Source organism: Falco peregrinus, chromosome 12, assembly GCF_023634155.1.
Source record: "Falco peregrinus isolate bFalPer1 chromosome 12, bFalPer1.pri, whole genome shotgun sequence".
Taxonomy (NCBI): domain Eukaryota; kingdom Metazoa; phylum Chordata; class Aves; order Falconiformes; family Falconidae; genus Falco; species Falco peregrinus.
This window is the reverse complement of record NC_073732.1, coordinates 25,170,126-25,184,676: the sequence shown is the minus strand read 5'-3', so window position 1 is coordinate 25,184,676 and position 14,551 is coordinate 25,170,126. Positions and strand designations below refer to the sequence as shown.

The 14,551-nt window shown below is 42.2% G+C and overlaps 1 long non-coding RNA gene across 1 annotated transcript; it reads right to left on the bottom strand.

Moving 5' to 3' along the window:
- Positions 1-1,149: 1,149 nt before the first annotated feature.
- LOC114011787 (uncharacterized) lies at positions 1,150-13,670 on the bottom strand. The gene is made up of 3 exons (XR_003553875.2): positions 13,566-13,670; positions 10,664-10,867; positions 1,150-1,475 (listed from the first exon to the last, which is right to left on the bottom strand). It is a non-coding gene; the product is annotated as an uncharacterized LOC114011787 (long non-coding RNA).
- Positions 13,671-14,551: the final 881 nt, after the last annotated feature.

The window sequence follows — 14,551 nt, the reverse complement described above, 5'->3', positions numbered from 1 at the left end:
AATTGGAAACTAGGACATGTTGATGCGATCCCAGAGCAGTTTTTACTAAAAGCACTATTTCTGAGAAATCTGGCTCTAACAAAAGACAGAATCCCTCATGAGGCCACTTTTTAGTAAAATATTTACAAGAACACCCAAAAGCCAGTTTCTTTTTCATGTGCTTGTAAAAATGTACCAGAAGTGGAACAACTTGATCTATATATCCTTAGGCACTTCTAAAACGTGGAGAAAAAAAATCTCTGTCATTGCCTCCCTAAAGCCGTCTGCCAGGCACTCCTGGGGCTGGAAGGTGTTAGTTACCAGGGCTGGGAAGAGGTGAAAAATGGCAATGCCTCGGAAAGATGCAGACCTCAAAAAACAGCATTCATTTAGCAGTTTGCTGTTTTCCTATCAGAATAATAAAAACTTTGGTGTTAGGACCTGTTCAGGTCCGATTTCTATATGCCTTATAGAAAAAAATCTAGAAGGAATGCTCTGATATTATATTCTTGATTTAAAATATATTAAAAATGTTTTTCATTCGGTCTTTTTATCTGCTCTTCGGTCTTTAATAAATACTTTATCCTGTATAGAAGTGACCGCACATATAACATATAACAAAATTACCTTTGATTTTAATTCATTTTGCTGATTTGGATGGTATTGCTAAGATTAAATCTGCAACTATTATCTGAAAAGTATTTTCATGCTCTAAGTTTTTCAAGATTTTATGTTCAGAAAATTTAATGTAAGGAAGTATTTTAGTACAATTGCTTTTTACTTTGCCTGTATTTTGTATAGTACATGCTACAGATGGTTGCTGAAGAATTGAATGCTTAAAAGCACACCAAAGAGACAAAGATTAATACATCATATTGTCAGCAGAACTAAATGTTATCTTTTGTAATAGCATCTAACAAATCTCACATCATCTCTGAGAAAACAGAGTCCATAAATGTAATAATAAAGCTATGTACACTATATTAGCATCATACTGTACCACCCCCTTTCCATTTGAAGGAGGCACTTCCCAGCACGTAGACAAGATGCGCTCAGCACATCTAGGCGATGCCGGGAAATTCCATTTGCTCTTTGCACATCACATGAGTGCATGTTCCTGACAGGAGGATGGGCAAAGCAAAGCATGAAAAACTCGAGGAAGCACAGGAATTTACTTGAAATATAATTTCTGTTACGTTAAGAGATAAATGGTTCACATCAGAGACAACTTCAGTATTTTAACATAAAACCTTGAAGTCTTCTATCATTCTGCAAAAAAATGGGTCTGAATTGGCTTTTTATCCAATTTTGACATAATAGATCAAAGAATACCAGTGCATAAACCCCCACCTTTTATAAATTACTTACAAGCAAAATTACTGTGTACCCTCCATACCAAAACTAGGAGATTCCTCTTCAAGAAAAGGAGCTGCTTTTCTTTGCGTCTTCATCCTCATCAGCCTTTTTTCTTGTGTTTGTTTTTTGCAATATTCTTCCTGAGAAAGGCAAAAAAGTTTTCAATTTGCTGATTTTCTTCCTAAAAGTATGGAACAAAGAGTTGCTTGAAGCTTGAATAATTTCTTGCAGTCTTCAGATAAAATAGGTAGACTTTCCTATATATAAATATACCCATTGTCATCCTTTTCCCAAAAGAAAAAAAAAAGACAAAGAAAGCAAGCACACATCTCCCCTGAGACATATGTAGAGCTGTAATATCTATTTCCACCATAGCTGTTCTTGGAAGTGTTGTTTTTAAAAGTCAGAATAACTACAGTACCATAGCTACTTTTTATTTATATTTCTTATTTCTTCCCAAGGACTGCCTAAAGAGGGAAAAGTTGTTCCTAAAATATTCAAGCTTTCCACAGAAAGAGCCAGTAGAGCTGAAGAGGAGTGGGCTGGATGCCTTCTCACGGGGACCCAGGCAGCAGTCCTCGTTAAAAAAAAGAAAATACCCGGGTATCTGAACACAGACAGGAGGAGTCTGAAAGCTTCCTGAGGACCACTGCTTACTGCTTGTAATCCTGGCCCGGGAGGATTGATAGGAAAAGTCTCCTGCTAATCCCATTTTGCAGTGGGTGGGAATGGGAAATAGTTTTTCTTGAGCTGCCTGGAACACCCAGTAGAGTCAGTTAACGGACTCCCGTGGACTTCCCTCAATAGCTTAGACCTGAAGTTTGAAGCTTTGCTCCATTTTCCCCTTTGCTAAAAAGGAAAAAAACAACACTAAAGAAAAAAAAATAAAGCCACAAATAAAGCCGATTCTTTTGCACTTGTCTTATTGAATTGGAGAATAAATACAGAAAGTGGACAGACTTCCTTGTGCTCTGCCTATGTTGTCCGTACTTTCCCTTGCCTAACCTGTGAGCAGGTACCGACTCGCTTCATCAGTAGCTGTCAGGGATCCAGCCCCAGCACGGGCATCGCACCCTGCCACCAGCTGCCTCCCCCGGCTGCCGCTGCAAACGTCCGCGGGGAACAACATTTGCTCCGAGCTCCTAAAACACAAGTGCGGCCAAATGGGCAGGCAGAGAAATTTGACACTGCAGCAGCCTCTGTCCTGCACAAGCTCATTGTTCCAGTTTTAAATTTATTTTTAAATAGTGAATGGGACAAGCTTTCTGCAGCACGAGAAGCTCCATCCGAATATGGGAAAAAGCTTCCTTGCCTTGAGGGTGGCGGAGTGCTGGAGCAGGCTGCCCGGAGGGGCGGTGGGGTCTCCTTCGCTGGATCCACCTGGACTCTGTGCGACCTGCCCTAGGAGAGCCCAGGTGACCCCCGGAGGTCCCTTCCCACCCCAGCCACTCTGCCATTCTGTGAAATCTGCAAATAAATGTCATCCACAGGCAATACATAGTGCAGGCTGGTTGCTAGAAGCATTCATTTCCCTGAGCAATGCAAAATGCAACAGAGTTACAGTACAAATAATTGTTCTTTCTAAAGTTTAATCTTTATTTTCTATTCATGAATACTGTGATCCAAAGTAAATTTCTGCATTAAGTTTTCTTTCTAGTTTCATATATATAAAATATATTATATATATTTATATATAGTCAATATAGATTGAAAGTAACTGTTGAAACTGAATATAGATGAAGGGGAAATCAAGAGGAAGGGGAAAAACCGAAATCAATAGCCCTATGAACAGATTTCTTAGAACATCGTAAATAAACCCACAGCTTTTCAATTTGGTTTGTAGACATGTGATGCAGATTCAAAGAATGCCCAGTAGAAACTACAGAGAATACCTTTTACATTCTGAAGACAGAAAACAGCTGAAGGTACCAGCAGAGACTATTTAAATTCCCTATCAGTATCAGTTATGGTCAAATCATTTCACATAAACCCCGAAATGGATCCATAACAAGACTTAATGCTTTGTTGCTTGAAAAACTATTCCAACATGCAATTAAAAAGTCCAAGGTCTCTAATTGAACTGTTGGGTTTTTTAGGATGAGAAAATTAAAGATTGTTACATGCTTAATAAATCAGGGCCATTAATAACCTGCCTTTTCCCTAAATTTCACTTTATTCATTATAGAGAAATTGAGCGAAGCCAGTGTACAGAAAATACTTTGAAACACCTGTCAATGAAATATTCCTTCTACTGTCTAGAATGAAAAGCCTCACGATAGCTTGCTGAAATTGGTGTCGGTCATTAAGGTCGCCTGCAGACATTGTACGCTTTCTTGAAGTCCTTCAAGCACAACCACATTGCTGGTTTAGTCGCTGCGTATCTACAGGAGCTATTCCCAGCTTTTATCAAGGAGCTTGTGTTTGTAAATAGGCATTACAAAACCTCACAGCTAACTTTCCCAGTTTTTGCACTTAACTGCTTTATGAATCCCAATGTCTTTTGAAGAGAATTTGCACATTCATACAATTTTATTATAATGAGCTAAATTCTGCCATCCTTCATCGTGATAAAGAGAATCACATCCCGGAGATTAATCACTGAATTTCAGTAGAACCATTCATTGACTAACGATCAAACTCAACAAACAACGCGGCAGATGGTGGCCATATGAGATTTCTAGTGCCTTCTTTAATGAGCACAAAACACAGGCTCTACCTCATTTGCACATCCCAGCCACTACATCAATGAGTTGTCTACACACAAGCAGCTGTCTGAACAGAAAAAAGGTTGCCTAATTACTGGGCCAGATCCTCAGCTAACATCGATTCTCTGACTCTGCTGATCTAGAAGGAGCAAGGCCGATTTACATCACCTAAAGATTGGGTTCGTGACTCCTGGAGAGGGTCTTTGGGATTGCAGGAGCAGCAGCAGCAGCAGGCACATTTTCCAGGGAGCGCCGGGGCTCCAACAGCCAGCTCCCCAGCAGCATTGGCAATAGCTCTACACCAGGTTACTCAGGGTACTGGCAACAGCAGGAGGCTGAAGAATCGACCCCTAAAAGCTCAATAAGCTTATTGTTCCTTTGACATATCAGTGACATTCACAGCATCATAAGCCTTCCTCATCTAAAATATTTAGCTTTTCCGAAGCAGTCAAACAGATACGCATCCTAGCTGACATATACACGCAATAGATCACCAATTTATTTCTTACAGCCCTCCTGGGTACTGTCTGTGCTGAGACAACAGCATTCCCAGAAATGGGCATAAATACCTGTATTTATTTTCCCATCATACTGACTGGTGAGTTGGGGAGAGGGAGCCAGAATAAGAATCACATAGAGAAAATGGCTTGACAAACACTCTCAGCACACTTCCTTCAGCGGAGTACTTGACATTATTTCTCGTCTACTGTGCTACCGTTTAGAGTGGGCCATAATTATGGATTTCCAACTGGCATGATGATTATTATATATAAGACATTAGTCTGTAAAGACTGTCAAACCAATGAAATGTTCAGGTTTTGAGTAGCCTCCAGGGTAGGGCTCTGCAAGACTCGGTTTCGTGAGCGGTTAGTGTTATTTATAGTCTAGAACTAAACAAGGCAGAAATTAAGGGAATGCTCCTCGTTGAAGGTAACGATATGAAAATGCTGATGTAGGTCTGTGACAGTAGACAGAAGCAATAGCCTTGAGAATATATTGGAAGTGTGGAGGTGAACAGCGAGCAGCACCTTGAGGCTGCTTTTTTGTCATTCTGAGGACAAACTTGTAAATAATTCCTCCCCCCCCCTTCAATTATCAGTAATTTAGTAGCTCCCAGGTTATTATACGCACAGGAAAATACAATACGTCACCTCCAGTTCTCAACAAAATCACCTGGAGAAGTTGTTTTTTCACCTAATGTGGACTGCAGAGGCGTTGGAGGACTAGAGCGGAGTTTAAGGTAGGCATTTTCCATACTGCTTTTCCAAATAACTTTTCCAGCACCAAGTTTAAATGAATCCACCAATCTTGAGCCAAACTTACAGAAAAAAAGTAATAATTCTTACCAAACCTAATATAGACACGTGCTGTATGGAAGTTCACCTTAAAAAGTTAACAGAATTCCTTGTGTTCCTGTATGGGTGTAACACTGGTCACTAAAAACGTGCTTTTGATAAAGATCAGGCTATTAAAATACTGGTCAAGGTCTTCTAAGGAAGCAAGAAGGTCTGAAGGCCTTTGCTGTTCTGTGTATCGCTAATGCCTCCCCCACCCCCACCACTTAACAGCTGTCCCTGGAAGGGACGGGGCTTCGTGTCAGGTTCTTCTCTGAGCACCAACACAGCGCGTGTCACCTCGGGGTAATGCAGAGCTGTGGTGCCAACACGGAGCTCTGCACTACGAGCTTTACATTTGGGACCATCGCAGCAACGCTCAGCCTGCCTGCCTGTAGACTCTGAACTACTTTCCCGCCCAGATTGATTCCTTCGGTCTCTGAGACGAGAGGATGGGAGAAGCGGGCGGGAGCGAAGCGTTTCTCACTGCCCCTATTAGGCTGGTAATAAGGTACATTCTCAAGGGCTTTCAGTCCTGCTTCCTTGAAGTCGAGGCACGAGCTTTGGCTCGTGTCTTCTTTCAGTGCCTGTGTAATTGCCAATTCTATTAGCAAAAATTGGACTTGCAATCTTCACTATCAAAAAGCATCTAAATTAAAGGCTGAAATGCTTTACCTGCTATCTCTGCTACAACAAGCTCCAAAGGAACACACGCCATCTAAGCCAGTGAGTTATTTAAACAGCTAAAAGCATACCAATTCAAAGTGAAATCAATGAGGAATAAAGATTACATATAGCATTACATTTGAAATATTGTTAAATTCTTTTTGTGTGCACATTGTACTTTCATGCATGATGTGCCACACAGAAAAAGGTTGTTTTGATGCCTGTACGATGATATGCACCCAAGTGTCCTTTCAGTCCCTCCACTGTAAATCACACACATCCCTACACACCTCTGGGAGAAAAAAAGCTTGTATTTGAAAAAAAACTTGTCCAGAGTTTTTTTCCCAATATAAACATGCGTTTGTCCTTGACTCTCAAAATGATCCGGTATCGACACAGGCTGGGGGATGAAGGGATGGGGAGCAGCTCTGCCAAGGAGGACTCGGGGGTACTGGTGGATGAAAAACTGGACATGAGCCAGCTCTGTGCGCTTGCAGCCCAGAAAGCCAACCATGCTCTGGGCTGCATCCCCAGCAGTGTGGCCAGCAGGTCGAGGGAGGGGATTGTCCCCCTCTGCTCCGCTCTGGTGAGACCCCCTGCAGCCCTGCGTCCAGCTCTGTGCCCCCAGCGTAAGGACACGGAGCTGCTGGAGCAAGTCCAGAGGAGCCCAGGAAGATGCTCGAGGGCTGGAGCCCCTCTGCTGTGCGGGCAGGCTGGGAGAGCTGGGGTTGCTCAGCCTGCAGAGGGGAAGGCTCTAGGGAGACCTTACAGCACCTTCCAGTACCTACAGGGACCTGTAAGAAAGATGGAGACAAACTTTTTACAAGGGCACGTTACAACAGGACAAGGGGCAATGGTTTTAAACTAAAAGAGGGTAGATTTAGACTAGATGTAAGGATGAAATTTACAATGAGACTGGTGAGGCACTGGCCCAGGTTGCCCAGAGAGATGGTAGATGCCCTGTCCCTGGGAACATTTAAGGCTAGGTTGGACGGGGCTCTGAGCAACCCCATCGAGTTGACGATGTCCCTGCTCATGGCAGGGGGGTTGGACTAGATGGCCTTTAAAAGGTCCCTTCCAACCCAAACCATTCCCTGTTCCTATGATCTGATTTGGTCACATTGGGAAAGTAATACAGCTTGGCCACCAGCCAGCGTGGGGACAGAGCCAGCCTTGTGCAGTAACGAGGGCACGTTCCCGGCCGATCTATTAGGCAATAAACATTCTGCTATCTGTGACAGGAGTACATGGCAGTAAAATGCAGCACGGAGAGTATGATACTGATATCAACCCCCCCTTCCCTTCTCCAGCTTGAACAGAAAATTGCTTTACGTTATTCAGGTAGAAGGCTGTAATTACCCTCATAAAAGATACACAAATAAACCAGTCACAAACAAATTAATCCAGTCACACCTTACTACTATGGAGAAGTGTTTTATCAGTATTGTCTTAAACATGATTATTATTTCTAATAGTTTGAACTGAATTTTGAACTGAGCTGCCATAAAAATGCTGTCTGCTGGCAAATCAAAGGATAAAACGGCAACCGCCACAAAAACGGCAACCACCACAAATAGGATTTCTCTGCCGGCACTGAACGCTGCACCCAGCTTGTGCAGCACCAGCCTTGCAGAGTATGTGTTCTCATCAGCAGACGTATCAGTGATATCGCCAACATCGCCGCTACAGCGACTCCAATAGATACATAATTGTATGAGTATCTCATAGCATCTGTTACCAACAAAGTACAGAGACAACCTAACCTCAAATGACACTCGGCTCTACAGCACGGGTACAGACCTACCACCTGAAGAAGCGGTGTTGATGCTTTTCCAGTGATTACTCTGCTTACACAGAATTGTGTGAAAGCCAAGGAAATTTAAATAGAGCATTTCACTGATAAATTTCTTTCTGTTTCTCTTTATTGATTGGAAAGAGACAAACTAAAGCAGATAGAAAAATTTGTATCTCCCCAAGGAATTATAATAGCAAGATTATGCAGGATACGGGTGGACATGCCAAAATTACAATCGGAGAAAAACAATAGCTGCCTGTACCTATAGTAATTTGATAAGACTTTGCCAGATAGAAAGTGGTGGTGGAAATAATCAGTAACAATAATATTGTTTTTAATTTTCCCATTTGCTTTTAGGGAGAAAAAAAAGACCAGTCAGTCAAGTGATCCCAGCTGAGAAATAATAGTCTCGATAGCCTGGGAGGAAGAAAATGAGACTGTCACCAAAACAGAGGCCTCTAGTCCTGTCTAACGCACAGAGTACAAACAGGATTTACTCTGCCTGCAACATTTTGCATAGTACAGCTGTGTTTTATCGTCTACAGATTCACAGTGCCTTTCTGCTCACCATGCCAGATAAAACTCGTCTTTATTTAAAACAATCAAAGCTGTATCTACAATTGAAAGAAACAACAACTCATTGAAAAGACACCATAGAAAATAAAACAAACTCCATCGCTCTAATCAGAGCCTTAAGCGCCTGCGCAAAAGCCACTTGCCACACACCAATATGTGCTTTTCCTGGGTTGATATTCATTCATTTACAGTCTGGCTTCTACAGATTAAAATAACTTTTCAGAAGATGCAGTTTGGGAAATATTGGTGATACATGTCATTTTAAATGCAATATAATTCCTGCAGCAAGAATGTATATTGACAGTAATTTCAGGTAAGATGTATTTGCCATTAAACCTGGAATGCACTTCACCCGCGGTTATTCCAACTATGCATACATCACAGCAGGAATTTATTTCAAAGGTGTTGCATACATTTGTTTTATGTAAGTTGGATTCAGGGAGGCTTCACCTTCACGTTTTATTTACAAGACATGAAAACTGAAATAAGGAATCCCCTTGCTATAGCATCCCCGCTGGGAGCACCTGACCCCAGCTTAAGGACAGAGACTTAAATCTCTGACTCTTCTTAAAATTTGGACTTCCCCTAGCTTATTCTTTGAGAAGACCGCCATTGTACCTGCTTTTTTCTTTTTATAACTATTTCAAGTAGGGCTATGGGTTTGTAATGCTACTTTTGAAAAAGTCGAAATGGAAGACAGGTATAGTAAATTGAAGACCTAAAAGACCTAATGTTCTAAGACAGAACTTTTGTACTTAGACAAGTCCTAATGTAGCATTAAGAGAAGCCTCTTTTCCAGGAAATGCATATTATTACTACTGTTTAGTAGGGCTTCCCACTTCTCTGAAGTAACCTTCCTCGAGAGCACTTCTTATTAGACAAAGCCAAGAGTATAATTCACATTAATCTCAGCATCAGCGTTCCAGATAATGGGGAAAGGAGAAGGGTGAGAAAGATCAAGCTCGTGCAAGACTGAGATCAAGGCAGCCAGAACATAACATTTAAAAGAGTTTGCCATTATATTAAGCAGTTTCTGCCTGCGAGGTACCACCAGATGCCAGATATACTTTGAGCTGGTACATTGGATTTAGACCGCTGTATTTCCTGCCGCTACACAGCGTATGTCCAACTCTCAGCGAGTTCGTGACTGAAGTCAGTCCTTTCATCCAACCCCCAGGATAAACAAGCTACATGATGTGTTTGGAACCAAATGTAATGACTTTCTGAAGCATCACCGGGAAAGCTGAGCAACAGCACGGTGTAGCGAGCAAGCACCGTGCTGGGAACCAGGCGGCGGATTCCTCGGGCAGCTCAGTTGCTCAGTCGGTGCGTTGCTTCTATTAAGCTAGTGCTCGCTCCGCTACCACCCTTCGCTCTGCAGCACCATGAATTCTCTGCGTATGGATTTTCTGCTAACATCTCCCTGATGTATAGGATGGGGTTCAGTACAGAGCTAGCAAATGAAATGGCATGTGTCAGAGCTGGCCCCCTCTGAAGAGATCAGTTTGGTCAGGAAGTTGGGGAGGGTTTAATGTGCGTTCAGGTTAATACAGCGCTACACACTAGCCAGTTTGTTGGGAAGCTGGTTTTTTCACCTGGAACGTATATGCTAAGGTCCAAGACCGAAGCCTCCTTAGTTCATGCAGTGGTTTCCAATGTGACCAGATGTTTGAGAGCTTTACAAACCTGTTTAATCGTTATCACCTTTTAACCCACCACCATTTAAGTGCACACTGCCAGTGTAGAAACTAGCAGGTTATGATCGTAAACAACATAGCTCCCATTTCAAAATCTCAATCTGGAGATGACAAATGTATTAACCAGTTGATGACACGTCTCTCTGACTGAGGAGTACTCCAACTAAACGTCCTGCTTTGGTTTTCAAGCGTCTGATATGACACTAGGCATGGTACGTTAGAGATGCTGCTAGAAAGCTGCGCTAAAGGGCAGCAAAACCCACTGAGGTCAGATCCTCGTTATGATTCTGATACAGCCTCTCTCATTTAGCCAACTGGAAATAATCGAGTCAGAAAAGCTGGGTTTCTACCATATGTTGCACAGTCCTTGAAGCAAGGATTATACGACATGGTCCGTGTATATATCTAGGGTTTTAGGTGAGTGATGAAATCAAATTCCATTTTCCCAACAGCATTATGGCTTCAACATCTTTCTTAGCAAGGCGGCGGAAAACAATAAGCTGTTGTTTTGACATTTTATATCAGTATGGGTAAAAGTGTGAGACAAGCCAATACCTTGAAAGGCTAAAGGAGAGGAATGAGCTTTCCTACACCTTTACGGTTCCACTTGTGTTCCCGGTGAACAGCCTCATCTCCCTTGCATCCAGCGCCACAGTGCTAGAACTCAGCATCCCCATGACAACCAGTAAATGGTTTGATTTTCTGCCCACTGTCAGTCAGCAAGAAGACAACAGTAGATGCTGTGTTTGAGCTAATTACCTAGGGGAAAGCAGAAACCGTGATGAAATACAAAGTCTTGCTATATACATCTTCATTAAAATAATCTCATACATATGTGCTCTGAACTTAGAACACACTAGAATCTGAAATGCAAATCACAGAGCAGTTGACACCGATTCTTACTTTCTACCCCTCCCCCCCCCCCCCCTCCCCCCTTTTTCAATTATTTAAAAAGATTTCTGCTCCCACACTATTAAAGCTCCCAGGAAGACACAGACTCGCTCCCTGGGAGTCATCAGCCGGGGGAAGCGGGGCAGCACCGCGCATACGGCCACGTGCCACTTCCAGCTCGGGAGGCACGTCTGACAGAGGCTGTTCGGTGGTGAGGCGGATTGGCCTTATTTCTTTCGAAGAACTGACACCCTCAGTAATAAATCACCAACCCCTGGGAAGTGAAATTCAAGGAGACTGTGAAGACAGCAGCTGTACGCTAGCATTCATCAGAAAGCTCAGATTTACAAGTTAGGAGAAATTTCATTTAAAATCCACTGTGATTGTTTCTTTTCTGTTTTGGTCAGTGGGCGTGAACTCGCTCAAAGGTAACTCTGCTGTCATTTGCTGTAAACTTAGGTCAGAGTCACACCTCGCCTTACTTCAATCCAAAGTCAAGAAATCACCTTGCAGTGCCATCAGAAAGGGTCATTTTTAATTGTAGTATCACAGTTAGAATCCTATTTTTAGGACTGTCAGGCACTTGATACTTAGGAGGCATCGTAGTGAATCCTCTACACGTCACCTCATGCCTGAGCCACTGTTTGTGTGAAGATGCTTCGTACTCGCTCATTGTTATTTTCATCTCACCAGTAAAACAGCCACACTGTACTGTCCACTGCAAAAACAACTCGGGAATTTTTCCTGGAAGCAAATGCATAACACCTTCCAAATTCTTTCCTCAAAGTTTCTCACTAGTTCTGACATTTTAAAAGACAACTTTAAAAAGTGCATTGTGAAGAAACACAACCCAAACCTAAGAAAATATCCTGGGTTTTGCAGCCAGCGCATGCAACTTAACCGCAGTAACTCTACAGCATAAAATGTTTGATCTGAATACTTAGGGCATAAACATCATACTAGTCTAGCAACTGCTCAAAATTATCAAAAATACTTTCTTGTATACTTGTAAAAAAATCCCATTGAAGTGAGGCAGGGCGAAGCTGCCCTTTACGTTTATTTGAGAAGCCAATATAATTCATACCTACCAAATTACAAAGACTGCTTCTGCCCTTAAAAACTTCTCAAGCAGAGCAAAAACTAAATTCTGATTATAACCAAATTTCCTTTTAACGCAAATGTTGGCATTTTCTTGTGCATTCTAAGCTCGCTGCTGATTATTGAAGGATACTGAGAGGGTACGGTACAGATTGCTCAGAAAGGAAAGGAGGAGGAAAAAAGAGATTATAATGTATATTAAAAAATCATGCACTTTCTCAAAAACATGCTGGAAACATTAAAGAAAAAAAACAGATCATGGGAGCTATCATGACTCACAGCAGATCACTAATCTCAGGTTTTATATGTACATAGAGAGATATATACATATATGTAATGCTTTCTAAGCAACTAACAGAATCAAGATGACTGACAAGTATGATCACACAAACATGAAAGGACAAAACCAAAATAAAATATTAAAAAATAATTTAAAAAGATTCCCAAGGCACACACTACAGTGAAAAGCCACTTGCCAGAGTCATAAAGAGGAATAAGAGGAAAACCAGGGGAAAGTGTTGGTTCATTAGAGAGAGTAAGGTATCAGCAATGCCAAGAAGGCCAAGGTGCCCAATGCATTACTTAATTAGTCTTATTAAAGGTGTCAAGCAGGTAGTTAACACCAATGACAGAAGGGTAAGAGCTCTCTTCGAAATAGGTCAGATCATAATCGGACAAGACGGATGTTTTCAAAGTGTGAGCAGTGAACCTCGAAATCTTCTCATTGAGGAATCATGGAAAAAAGCACGATAGCAGGAAACCGAAAAAGGCAGTTGTTCTCCCTGTCTGCTAGAAGGGGCAGAAAAAAGATGAGAAAAGAAAAACATGACAGCATTACTTCCATCCCCCAAAAAAAAAGAAAAAAAAAAAAGTCAGGAATAATATAATCACATTAGTGGTAAGCAGCAAAGGGTACCACGAGGTGAGCAGCAGCATCACTCACTCGTCAAGGACAAAGCACATCTCATCTCCCTTCACTGCAGCATAACAGAAAGAAGCAGTTCATTTCATACATCTTAATTTTAGGCAGGCATTCTCCTAATTAGTTGTCAAGATGAAACTATTGTAAGAGAGAAGCAAAGCAGGTGGAGCGGGCGGGTGGGCTGCGTGGCTGTGCCGGCAGTGGGCAGGGATCCTGCTCCCTTCCACCACCCCACCCACCAGCTGGCTGATGGAAAGGATCCAGTGACACGGATCTGGGAGGTACAACCTGCCAGTGGGGACAGAGTCAGAAACCATGATAATTTCAGCTGTTACTCTTTTACAAAACCCAGAAGTTAAGGATATATTTACATATCTGCAGCACTTGTGAAGCGTTAGAACTGGTAAGGCTTCCCCTGCAATCAGGTCCAGTGCTGGAGAGAGGTCCACGGGGAAGATCTGGATCAAGGAGAGCAACAAGGCATAGGTATGCGATTATTTTAGCACAGAGGGAACGGAGGAAAGACATGGTAACGATCCCAGTTACCTGGAGGCTGGTGCACTGTGAGAAGGGAATCGCTGTCCGTGACCACGGGAGGAGAGGCAAGCATTGGGGACCTCGAACTGCTTTTTAAAAGCCTTTTTTTTTTTTTTTTTTTTTTTCCCCTCCCAGGACAACATAAGTCCAGAATGAATTATTTGAGGAATTAATGAAGACTCCATTACTAGAAGTTTTTAATATGTTAGAACAACTTTTAATGGCACAGGGCTGCCTCCCGAGACCCCGCTTCTCCTCCGTGGCCAGCATCCAGCAGGCAGAGGCTCATGATCAACTCATCCAGGGTAATTTAAACAAGGAGCATGAGGGAGAAGTTCCTATCGAGTGATAAAGAAAAAAATATATTATGAGAAGTGACATGAAGACGCATAAGCTCTGTTACTATGTCACGATTGTCAGACAAAAGGCACACCAGACCCAGCAACGCGCTTGTACCCCAAAATGAGAGAAATTCAGAAAGGTGGGGAAATTGGTTCAGGGTGGGACAGTTATGGTTACAGCTCCAGACAACTTCTAGAAATTGAAGTTTCATGATTGATCTTGCAAGATTTGATTACCAAAGCAGTAAAATTCAAGGGTTCCTTGACAAACAAGCATTTCACAGTGAAGCTGGCAAACCGGTTATTTCCATGTACACTTACCTATTCGAGCTTACCCCGGGCCACTGTGGGAGCAGTTCAGGGTATGATCACTCGGGATGGTGAAAGCATTAAATTTAACATCAAATTCTATGTCTTGCATCCCAGCTTTTGCAAAGACTAGTTTTCTGGATGAGAGGTTATAAGAGGGTTTTTTTCCCCCCCTTTAAGCAATTTCAGATAGCTATTTTTATTAATACATTTACTAGTAATTGCAAACAATTTTCAGTGTATAGTTGCATAGTTAAATCTCGCCTTTTAAAGCGGGCAGAGGATATCCTAACTGCATCATTCAGCTTTTGCTGTACATGCCGGTGGAAACCGAGCACATGGCCC